This window comes from Dermochelys coriacea, chromosome 8, assembly GCF_009764565.3.
Source record: "Dermochelys coriacea isolate rDerCor1 chromosome 8, rDerCor1.pri.v4, whole genome shotgun sequence".
NCBI classification, from domain to species: Eukaryota; Metazoa; Chordata; order Testudines; family Dermochelyidae; genus Dermochelys; species Dermochelys coriacea.
The window spans coordinates 108,907,492-108,919,368 of record NC_050075.1 but is presented as its reverse complement, the minus strand read 5'-3'; positions in this window follow the sequence as shown (position 1 = coordinate 108,919,368).

Below are 11,877 nucleotides of genomic sequence, written 5' to 3'. Positions count from 1 at the left end.
TAGAGTCTGATGAAATGTGTCCCTGGCTTGTCTTGGGATCAGACCTCTTAGGAGCCAAACACAACCACCTGCCACTGCTGGACCGTGGCAGCCAGTGATTCAAAGTCAGCCAGCCACAGGAATAAGGGAAGTAGCCTAGCTCCTTGGCTAACCATCTGTCCGGAGCTCTCCTGGTCTGGGAAGAACCCTCCTAACCAAATCTATACATGTTCTATACTGGCTGGGCTGCACCTGTGCTGCACAGTGGAGCTGTGGTGGGCACTGAGCTGTAAAGCTGGCTTAGCTCCTGTAGAGGTATGTGGCGATGGCAAGGCTGAGAAGCTTTCTCTTAAACCAAAGTGCCTCGAAACAGCCTAGCACTGCACCTTGGTCAGGCTCAAGTCTACTGCTGGTCCCTAGAATTGCTAGGGGGCTTGACTTGGACAAGAGGGGAACTTTAAAGTTCAGTGTTCCCTCTTCCAACTCCAAGGGAGCTGAAGCACACACTTGTGAACAGTCATCCCTGTGCTTTGTGGCCTATCTGCTTCAGGCTGGCAAAGCAACTCCAGGTGTAAGTAAGGCTGGCTGTTGCCATGGGTGTATGGTCTTCCCAGTTGTGCCTGGTCCTCACTTTTCCTGTCCCTCAGCAGACTGATTCTTTCTGTGCACAGATGCCTTAGAAAGATGGGCAACAGCCAAGAGCAGTGCACAGGGGCATTGCTAGTGTCCAGTCTACAGAACTGTGATGCTCTGTTCAGGGCAACTTCCTGGTCTGTGATACCTGAGACACTTGGCCATGTGGAGTATTCTAGAGGTACAGCTGAACTACGTCAATCTGTGCTTGCACAGGGTGAGAACATGATAGCATGGCTCTTGCCCCTCTCCTTCAGTGATCATTTTGCTAATGGACAAGGAGGGATGGTGCCTAGAGTGCTGCTTCCTTTGAAGACTTCTCCCTCAATGTGTGTTCCATGCTGTGTAGTCTTCCTTGAGATGTTGAGAACAAAATTAATCAAGGAACCAAAACACAGGAGGGGATAGAATTACTGACTTGCCTATGCACTAATGGTAGGAGTTTGGCAACAAACTAGAGGACCTAGAATTGCTCATGTATGAGCATAAATTCAATCTAGGTTCTATTATAATAAATGTGGTAGCATGAGTTGCACAACTGGTATGTTAAAAATAATGCTCAAACTTAGGTACGAACAAGTGAACCAAACAAGAGCAGGAGTATCACAGTCAACAATACCATTATCTAGTTCTTGGCTCAGTGATAACTTGGAAGAAAATGATTGCATTTGTGGATCAATGTCTTAACAGATAAACCACATGCTAGGATACTAGTTAGTGTCTGCACTGTACCACTCAATCACACTATGGAACAGGATAACTGTCTCCTTATGCACTTGTCTATAAGGTGGGGGGAGGGGAACCACATGATCATTGGGGACTTCATTTGGAGGGATATATATTGGAGGTCTGATGATGCTAATACTAAACATCCTTGGAATTTCTAAATGCATGTAGAGTTATGGACAGGAGTTTTCAAAAATATATTACAACCAAAATTGTGGTGCTGGTATTGAATGTGAAGTTGGACTAAAATGTATTAAACCTGATACCTGTTAATTTCATAAGGTGAAGCTGGGGCTGGGGGCTGCAGCTGACCAATGCAGGTAGAAGGCAGCTCTGGTGGAGTAGGGGCTGCTGAGGGTGATGACCCAGTGCCACCTCTTCTCCTCCTCCCCCCACCCGCAGTAACTAGACTTTGGATGTCCAGTCAGTAGATCTGACCAGACAATGTCAGGTTCCATTTTTAACTGGACTTTCTGGTCAAAAACCAGGCACTTGGCCACCCTATCTTCAGCACCCAATGTACAATAAGTGCTGGGAACATGTTGGGGACAACTTCTGCTTTCTTATGGTGGGGGAAGTAACCAGGTGACAGATGGGTTAGACTCAGTTCTGACCAGCAGGGAGGAATGTGTAGGTCTAGATGAAATTACTATAAGGTGGGTGCACAACTGGGTGAAAGACTGTACTCAGAGTAGTTATCAATGGTCTGGTGTCAAACGGGGAGGGGAATGATGGAGGGGGGGGAGCCCCAGGTGGCTTTTCCACACTCGCAGCAGGGGATGGGTAGGTGAAAAGCCCCAGGTGCCTTCCCCTGCACTTTACGGAGGGGGGGGGCACCCAACCAAGAGCCTGTGGGGCAGCTACGCCCCTGGGAGGGAGCCTAGGCGCTGCCTCCGTGGGTGCCCTGGGGCTGGAGAACTCCTGGGGAAAAATTATCAGATGCTCCACACCCATGGGCAGCCAAGCTCCCCACTCCTTGTCTCCTTCTCCCCACCCCCCAGTGTGTCACATCCCAGCTCCTCCCCAGCTCTGCCTCTTCCCCCAAGGCCCCACACCTGCCTTGCCTCTTCCCCCAAGGCTCCTCCCTCCTTCTTTACTTGTGGATTGGTCCTGCTTTGAGCAGGGGGTTGGACTAGATGACCTCCTGAGGTCCTTTCCAACCCTGATATTCTATGATTCGATGATACATTTTTGACACTGAGGGTAATTAACCATTAGAACAATTTACCAAGGTGGAGTCTCCATCAGTGACAAATTTTTAAATTAAGATTGGATGATTTTCTAACACTTCTAGGAATTGTATTAAGACTGTAAAAACTGCCATGCTGGGTCAGACCAATGGTCCCACTAGGCCAGTAACTTCTCTCCTACTGAGGCCAGTCCCAGAGCTTCAGGGGGGAGTAGTTGCACCATAACCCTTTTGGAGAGACAGCCAACCTTGTCTTGCTCATCTGGTATGGGGGATGGGAGAAACCCTGAGCATGGGATTAGATCCTTGACTATTTTGGCTAATGGCCATTGATGGTCTTAGCTGCCACAATTTTATGTAGTTCTTTTTGAACTGTTATATGTTTGGTCATCACAACATCCCCTGGTGGTGGGTTCCACGGTTTACTGTGCACTGTGTGAAAAAGTATTTCTGCACCTTTGTATTAAACCTGATGCCTGTTAATTTCATCAGATGACCCTCCACTCCCACATGCCCCCAGTTTTTGTATTGTGCAAAAGGATACACAACTCTTCTCTATTCATGGTTGTTTTTTTTTAAATCTCCCATTCATGATTTTCTAGACCTCTACTCTATCTTGCCCTTAATCATCTTTTCTGAACTGAACTTTCCTAAATCGTTTTTGGGCTCATCTCATATGGAAGCTGCTCCATTTTTGTTGGCAGGCTCTGAACCTTTTCCAGTCCCCTGTACTGTTTTTGAGACAGGGTGATGAAAACTGGACACACTATTCAAGGTATAGGCACACACGGGCTGTATATAGGGGCATTTTGTGATTTTTCTAGCATTTGCTTAATAATTCCCGCATTAGCCATTTTGACCACTGCTGTACCTTCATCTGAACTTGTTAGCGCACTAGCTCCGCTGACTTGACAATCTACTTTAGCCCCACCTCCCCCCCACTCATAATATACTTATAGTTGGGATGATTTTTTTTTTCCAGTGTACATTACTTTCCCTTATCAGTGTTGCATTTCATCTGCCGTTGAGTTGCCCAGTCACTCAGTTTTGTGAGATTTCCCCTCTAGCTTTTCATGCTCACTTTTGAACAGAACAATTTTGAGAGATTTTTGTATCATTTGCAAACATTGTCCGTCCCCTATCGGACCCTTCCCTCTCAGCCCGTGACAGTTTACGTTACAGGACTTCAACCCACGCATTCTGAAAATCTAAGTACGCTATATCCACTGTATCACCCTTGGCCACATGCTTGTTGACACCCTCAAAGAATTCTCATAGATTAGTGAGGAATGATTTCCCGATACAAATGGCGTGTTGAGGCTTCACTAACAGTGTATTAATCTAGGTTAATGTTTCCCCACTGGTGTGCCATCAGGCCTAAACTGGTGTGCTGTGAAATTTTTTGAAAAAATGACATGGGGGGAGAAGCCTCCTCCTTCGAGTGCTTGTTCATGTCAATTCCAATCAGTTCTGTGCAAGCCGTGTGTACAGTCAGCGGAAAGTTTTCCCTTCGCAGCTTCTGTTGGATCAGCTACGGAATCCCCTGAAGTGGTGCCTTCATAGTGCTCAATATATGACCCTGCCAACCCTGGCCCCGCCTCAGTTCTTTCTTACCACCAGTGACTGTCTTTGAAACTATGGTCACTTGCTTAGCAAGTGCTTCCCTGTGTGTTCTTTCACTTAGTTTAGTTGTAATTAGTCAAGTGTATATATTGTATATAGTGAGATTATATAGTGAGATTTAGAAGCAGAGTTCCCCAACTCCCAACCCCCTTGGGCTCTGGGGCATGCTATGAGCCCAAGGCTTTAAACCCTGGGGAACCTGCAGCAAGCCTATGCCAACGAGCAACCCCCCTATGACTCGTGTCTGAAGCACCACTCAGAAAGGTGCAAGACCTGCAGGGCTTTCCAGTCAAGAACTAAAAAGGCTCGAGATTTCTGACTGAAGCAGTTGCTCATGGAATCCACCCTTCATTCCCATTCTGCTGCGGACCACCAGGACCCCACACCGAGCGCATGCACATGGAGTGCCTTGACAGGGGTACAGGGCACACCGCCGAGGAAGGATGCTAGGCTAAGAGACCCTTGGTACCGGCACTCTCCAGCACCGCAGGATGCACAGACAAGCCAGCACTGCTGGCATTCAACAGTGCCATACAAAGTGGCACAAAAGCTGACAGGGAGCACTCCCTGGTGCAGAAAACAGCAGGACCTGCATATGCAGTACCGGGGTTTTCTGTGAAGGAGTCCACAGTGTTCAGGAAGCAAGTGTTGATGCCGTTGACTTTGGTTCCCACAGGGTGACCAAGTCCGGCACACAGCAACTCCTGGGATGGGTAGTGCCAGGTGGAGGAGTTAGAGTTAACCTCCACCCCAGATCCTTTTGAAGCCACCAGAGACTTAATAGCGATGGCTACTCTTCAGCCCACCCCGTGATCAGAAGGAAGACCCCCGTGCTGCTGTGACTGGCACCATTTAGAGGCAAGCCAGCCATGATGCGGTGGTCACCCTCTCTGGTACTGGACTCTGAAGGATTCCCAGGTACCAGTGGCATGACACTCCCCAGCACTGATGAGGGAGCAGCAGTGATCCCCAGCTCCGAGAGGACTGGCACTGGACCCACTGCATCAGATCAACAGCGGTCCCCTGCATCATCAACTCAGCACAGGGCCCCAGCACAATACCATGCGGTGCCACACGGTCCTCTCAGTTGAGATCCGTGTCTTCAGCCATGGATGGTGACTCGTATATTCCCATTACAGCAGGCATAGCTCTGGCAAGCAACGGAGAAAGGCACCCATGGCATGGCAACCCCCATGGCAGCCTCTGGCGCAATGGCCTTTTTGGAGCCCTTGGGCTTACCATCAGGCCCAGGGCTCCTTTTCCAGGGGCTCCCATTTGGTGGCCTCTGACCATCTTAAACAGCCCAGGACTGGCCTATACCCCGTGCTTCTGAGGCGACCTTGGCGTAAGCCCCACACCCAGCCCAGGTCGCCATTGAGCCAACTCCAAGGCATGACCAATTGCAAGGCCAGGCTACTGTCACCTCGGCTACAGTCACTGCAGAGGCCCCAGATACTGAACAGGAGGTCAGGGAGCCGGAGGGTCAGGAGGACCTCATACCACCTCTGGCTTCCTTATCTTTGTCCCCGGATGAAGCGGTGGTGGGAACTTCAACCTTGGGCCCTCTCCCAATTGACCACAGGGCCCACCAGGACCTTCTATGAAGGATTGCCCGTAACATGGGGTTACCCAAAACCCAATGGTTGACATCCTTGCACCAGAGGGACTGTCCAGGGTAGCTCTGCTACTAATAGAAACTATCCAGAGCAATATTAAGACTCTATGGCAGACCCCTGCCTCAATCCCGCCTACCAATCCTATTCCAGGGAATAGGAATACCTGTTCTCTCACATGCAACCATGCTCCCTCCTGGTATTGGTGGTGAATGAGAGAGAGATGGGGCAGCAAGGGCCGGACCCTAAATCCAAGGAGTCAAAAAGGATGGACCTTTTTGACAGGAAAATCTATGCAATTTGGGGCCTGCCGCTGAGGATAGCTAACCAGCAAGCTATCCTCAGCGGGTACAACTTCAACTTGTAGGCCTCCATGTTGCAGTTTTTAAGGAGCTGATTCCACCAGACTCCAGAGCCAAGTTCTTGGCTATCACTGATGAAGGGAAGGCAGTGGGGTGAACCTCCCTCCGGGCTTCATTGGACTGGGCCTCCCGCACCCTTTCCTCAGCAGTAGTCATGAGGAGGGGCTGCAGCAAACCCTCCAGGACCTACTAATAGAAAGTGCAGGGTTGTTTTCGGAGAAACAGACTCCAAGCTGCATAGTCTCAGACTCCCTGGTGACTATGAAGTCATTGGGTATGCACATCCTGGCAACCTAACAACATCATTTCAAGCCCCAACCACAACACCACTCATATCCTCCTCCGCCGAGGCAGGATTTTTATAGGCATAGGAGCAGGAACAGCAGGCGCAAACCTTCCAGTCCCCCTTCTAGGCAGGGCCAAGGCCCAACCTAACCTTCATCTGGCTCTAGAAAGGCCTTTTGAAGGGATGCCTGAGGACAGCACATTCGCCAATGACACTGGATCCTTCTCCATTTTATAAATTACCTGTCCCACTTCTACCGTGCTTGGTCCCAAATAACACCGGACCATTAGGTTTTTCGCATGGTAGACATGGGATATTCTCTCCAATTCTGCTCCTTCCCTCTCTTCCCTCCCTCCCTTCTCCATCCCTCTTCAGGGACCCTTCTCACGAGCAACTCCTTATCCAGGAGGTGTAGGCACTTCTTGCAGCAGGGGCAGTGGAGGAGATTCCTTAGGAACTAAGGGGCAAGGAATTCTATTTCCTAATCCCCAAAGCTAAGGGACGTCTCAGACCCATCCTAGACCTGTGAGGATTCAAATTCATGATAAAGGTGAAGTTCCAGAGGGTCTCTGTAAGTACAGTTATCCCTTCTCTGGATCCAGGGAACTGGTACACCACCCTCAACATGAAAGATTTGTATTTTCACATAGCTATTCAACCAGCACAGAGACGATTTCTCCGGTTTGTGGTCTATCAAAAACATCAGTCCACGGTCCTCCCCCTCAGCCTGTCACTAGCCTCCCGAGCGTTCACTAAGTGCATGTCTGTCGTAGCAGCCTTCCTCCGAAGGAGGCAGGTCCAGGTATACTCCTACCTTAACAACTGGCTGCAGAAGGGAGCAGGTGACATCTCAAGTCCGATTAGTCAGATCTACTTTTTCAACAGAGTGGTTCTCCTCCTCAACATGAACAAGTCAACCTTGTCACTGACCCAAAGAAGAGAGTTCATTGGGGTGCTACTGGACTCGGTAAGACAAAAGCGTTTTTGCCAGAGACCCGATTCCAAGTCACGATGGATATTATTCAAGGCCTCAGGCAATTCCCGACCACCACAGCAAGGGCATGCCCGAGTCCCCTCGGCCACAGGCAGTCTGTGGTCTGCCATGCTGGACTGAGGCTCAGGCTACTCCAGGAGTGGCTCGCTTTGGCCTACCGCCTGGGGCGGGACAGCCTGGATGTAGTGGTCACTGTGCCAGGGCAAGTACTCCAGTCCCTCCAGTGGTGGCTCAACCCTTGGGCAGTTTGCAAGGGAGTCCTGTTCAACAGCTCCCAGCACTCCTTGTCCCTTTTAACAGACGTGTCAGCTCTGGGATGGAGCGTGCATTTGGGAGACATCCAAACACAGGGCCAATGGTCACGGGAGGAGCTTCCCCTTCATATCAATATCAAGGAACTCAGGGCAGTATGGTTAGCATGCCAAACCTTTCAGGCCCAGCTATGAGGTCAGTGAAGATAGACAACACCACTGCCATGTTTTACATCAACAAGCAGGGTGGAGCCCGTTCCTCCTCCTCCTCCTATCAAGAAGCCTTCCAGCTATGGGAGTTCTGCATAGCCCACTCCATTCACCTGGAGGCATCCTATTTCCCAGGAGTGCAGAATGAACTTGCGGATCACCTCAGCAGGCCGTTCTGAAATCACGAGTAGTCCATCCGTCCGGATGTCATTTACTCCATCTTCCAAGGTAGAGGTTTCCCCAGGTCAACCTGTTTGCTACCAGGAGCAACAGGAACTGTTCAATGTTCTGCTCCTTCCAGAATCAGAGTCGTGGCTCGATCACAGATGCGTTTCTGCTTCCCTGGGGAGGCTGCCTGTTGTATGTCTTTCCCCTGATCCCTCTCATGCACAAGTACTTCTCAAGGTCTGCAGGGACAGAGCGGAGGTCATTCTGGTGGCCCGTGTGTCCCCGACAACACTGGTACACCACGTTCCTGGAACTGTCAGTGGACACTCCAATCGAGTTACCATTGCATTCCGATCCACCTGGCTGGGGGTGGAAGAGGGAAAAAGCACCTGGAACTCAAAGTGTACCATGGCTAAGAAAAGGGTGGGAACCACTGACTAGGTGTCGGTTAGTTCTGTTCTATGTTATAGTTTCTACCCCTGTGCCTGGTCCTGAAGTCACCAGTCTAACTGGCAGGCTCAGCTCTGGAGCCCTTTTTAAAAATCAGTATTACTTTACCTACGTGCCAGTCCTCTGGTACCGAGGCTTAGTTCAGCAATAGATTAGTGCAACTTCCTCTTTGAGTTCCTTCAAAAACCTTGGGCAAATGCCAGCTGGTGCTGCTGTATTACTATTTAACTTTATCATACTTTTTCCTATTTGTTGGAGTCTATTTGTTCAAATGTGGAGATGTTTCGGGCCTGTTCTCTACAGGAGGTCAGGCTTGATGATCAAAATGGGCCCTTCTGCCCTAGGAATGCTGCAAAAGCCATTGGGGTAACCACCAAGTTTAATAGTCAGCTGCATTTCAGTGTGCACTGGGCAGGGGCTGCTCCCATCACAGCAAGGGTCCCGAGGGCCAGCTGTGGGTACTGCAACAAAGTGGGGCTCACTAAATAGCAAAGACTCAGGCCGCATAAGGCAGAGAAGTGGCTATCCCTGTGCTATCATCCAGTACTGAGTCTAGCACTTCAGTGCCCTGGCAAAAAATGGAGGGGTTCACAGCCAAGCAGCGAGTGACTAGAGCTGGCCCCTGCCCCACAGCATGGGACCCAGGTGTGATGCAGCAGGGAACGGGGAGTGTTGACCTGGGAATGTGGCAGGGGAGTTTCATTGGAGATTGGAGACCTGAGAGCCTGTAACCTGAGCCAGGAGGGGGTTGGGGCCAGGTGACACCTTTGCCTGCAAAACTGGGCAAAGGCCGGAGGAGGAGCTGTGGGGAGGCTGGTTGGAATGCTGAAGGGTTTTTTTTTCAGTTTGGAGTTGGCTAGGGAAGAGGGGAGAGCCCCAGAATGGGGGTTTAAGCTCTCTACCCCCCAGAAGGACCTGACTAAGGGGTCCTGTTCATGCCTACAAGCTCTGGGTTGGATAGTGTTCCTGTCATCTCTAATAAACCTGCTGTTCTATCAGCTGGTTGAGAGTCACGGTGAATGTGAATAGCAGGAAACAAGGGTACAGGACCCTGACTCCCCCACGCTTTGTAACAACTGGTGGTAGAGGTTTGATCTACTGTACCTTGGGGACGGCGCTTCATGCAGTAAGTGACTGGGGAGTAGTAAGACAAAGGGGGGTTAATGAGGATCAGGCATGCTGAAGAGTCAGAGAGGAGTGGTTTCGGGGGGGGGGGCGGAGGAGCTACGCTTAACCCCTGGGAGTGTGTGACCAGCAAGAAGGACTGTTGCAATAGTGGGGTCCCTCTGGGGACTGCAGCGAGCAGTCTCAGGGGTGGAGGAGTCTGCGGCTTGACTCCAGGGGAGAGGTGGTGGCCTGGAGAAGGATTGGCACACTAAGGGGTCCTCCTGGAAACCATGGGGAGCTGAGACACCCAGGCCTCTGAGTGGCCAGCAGAAAGATGTATACTAAATGCCTTAAGAGTGACCTGGTGGAGAGGAGCAGGCAGAGGGGGCTGCGCATTGCGAGGCTCACTAAAGAACAGCTGATTTCCAGCAGGGCAAAGGATCACTTGGATGCATCAATCCCTGTCTCTGTGGGAAGCAGCACAGGGGATGCCTAGGGGAGGGGCTGGTAGGAGTCCAGCAAATACCGTGGGCATCCTGACCCTGGCAGCCAACCGGGGATCCTCCCAGCAGAGCTCCTCAGCCCTGGAGCTGAGGCAGCTGGAATGGGAGAGGGAGATGAAACTGAGAGAATTGGAAGATCGAGAGAAGGAGCAACAGGACCGCAAAAGATAGCGTCACCATGAGGAAAAGCAGCGTCAGCATGAGCTGGAGCTGGCTAAGCTGAGGACCAGCAAGCCTCTGGCTGCAGCGAGTGAGTGAGGGGGGAAACCAAGACTGCACGAGCTTTGATAAGTGCTTTCTGGCCCAGTGTAAGGAGGGGGAGGACATAGATAGCTTCCTGAATGCCTTTGAGAACACCTACGAGATGCACAGGGTTGACCCTGCAGATAGGCTCCAGTTTCTCACCCCCTTACTGGACCCCAAAGGTGTGCAGGTGTACAGTGAATGAAAGGGGCAGAGGCCAGGGGACTACGAATTATTCAAAAAAGCCCTGCTACATGAATTTGGGATGACTCCCGAGATGTAACGGAGACAGTTCCGGAGTCAGTGTAAAATGCCTGAGGGCACATATCTACAACTGACCCTCTGGATGCAGAGATATGCCCGCAAGTGGGCAGATGGGGCCCAAACTAAGGAGGACCTGCTTGACCTAGTTGTATTGAAGCAACTGTATGAACAATGCCCATCTGACCTGAGGCTATGGTTGGTGGACAAAAAGCCAGAGAACCTGTCAGCTGCCGACGAGTTTGTGAATAGCCGGTTGGGGGTGGCAGGGAGGAACCCCCAAATGAACAGGCTCCCCATGATGCAGAGAGTGAGAGTCACTATAGGACCTTCCAAAGGGGAAATACGGAGAACCCCCTCCCAAGGGGAACATCCAGCGTGAGGTCCAACCAACCCGCTTGAGGGGACCAATGGGACACGAGCTGCTATCTCTGGGGCCGGAGAGGCTATATACAGACCCAGTGCCCCAAGCTCCGGGACAGACTGAGCAGACCAAACCCACCCCGGGTTAACTGGGTAGGGACCCAGCCAGACAAGGGGGGCTGGCAGCTTATTAACTGCACAGGAGGGAGGAGGGCCTCAGACCAGCTCCTCTGGGGGGCTGGATGCTCCAGGTTCTCAGTTTATAGGGTCGGCACAGGGCTGTCCCTGTGAAGTGAGTGCCTTGTTCCCCTGGATGGAAGGAAGGTCCAGGAATACTGGGATATGGGCACACAGATGATGCTGGCCCGGCCCAAGGTGGTAACCCCAGATCAGGTGATGCCCAACATGTACCTGACCCTAACGGGGGTAGACAGGACCCAATTCCAGGTGCCTGTGATGAGGGTAATCTGAAATGGGGGGGGCCATGGAGAGTCCCAAGGACATGGGGGTGCAACACCATTTACTCACTGAGGTGTTGATGTGGAGGGGTGGGGAGAAAGACCTAGAGGACTGGCCCAGCAAGCCCCAGGGCACCCTGGTCATGACCCGTAGCCAGAGCCGGCGAGGGGCACTGCGCCCTGACCTTGCAGAGGGTAGCTTGCCAGAGGCACAGGACCCTGCCCCAGTGGGGAGGGAGTGCCCAGGGACAAGGCTCAGAGAGGTTACGGCCTCATACCTAGCCAGCGAAAAGGAGCAGGACCCCATCCCTTTCCCAGCCACTGAGTTTCAGGCTGAGTTGCAGAAAGATCTCTCCTTGTGGAAGCTCAGGGACCTGGCTGACCTCACTGCAGTGCAGACCATGGGGAGGGGTTTCCAGGAGAGGTTCCTGTGGGAGAAGGGGCTCCTGTACCGAGAA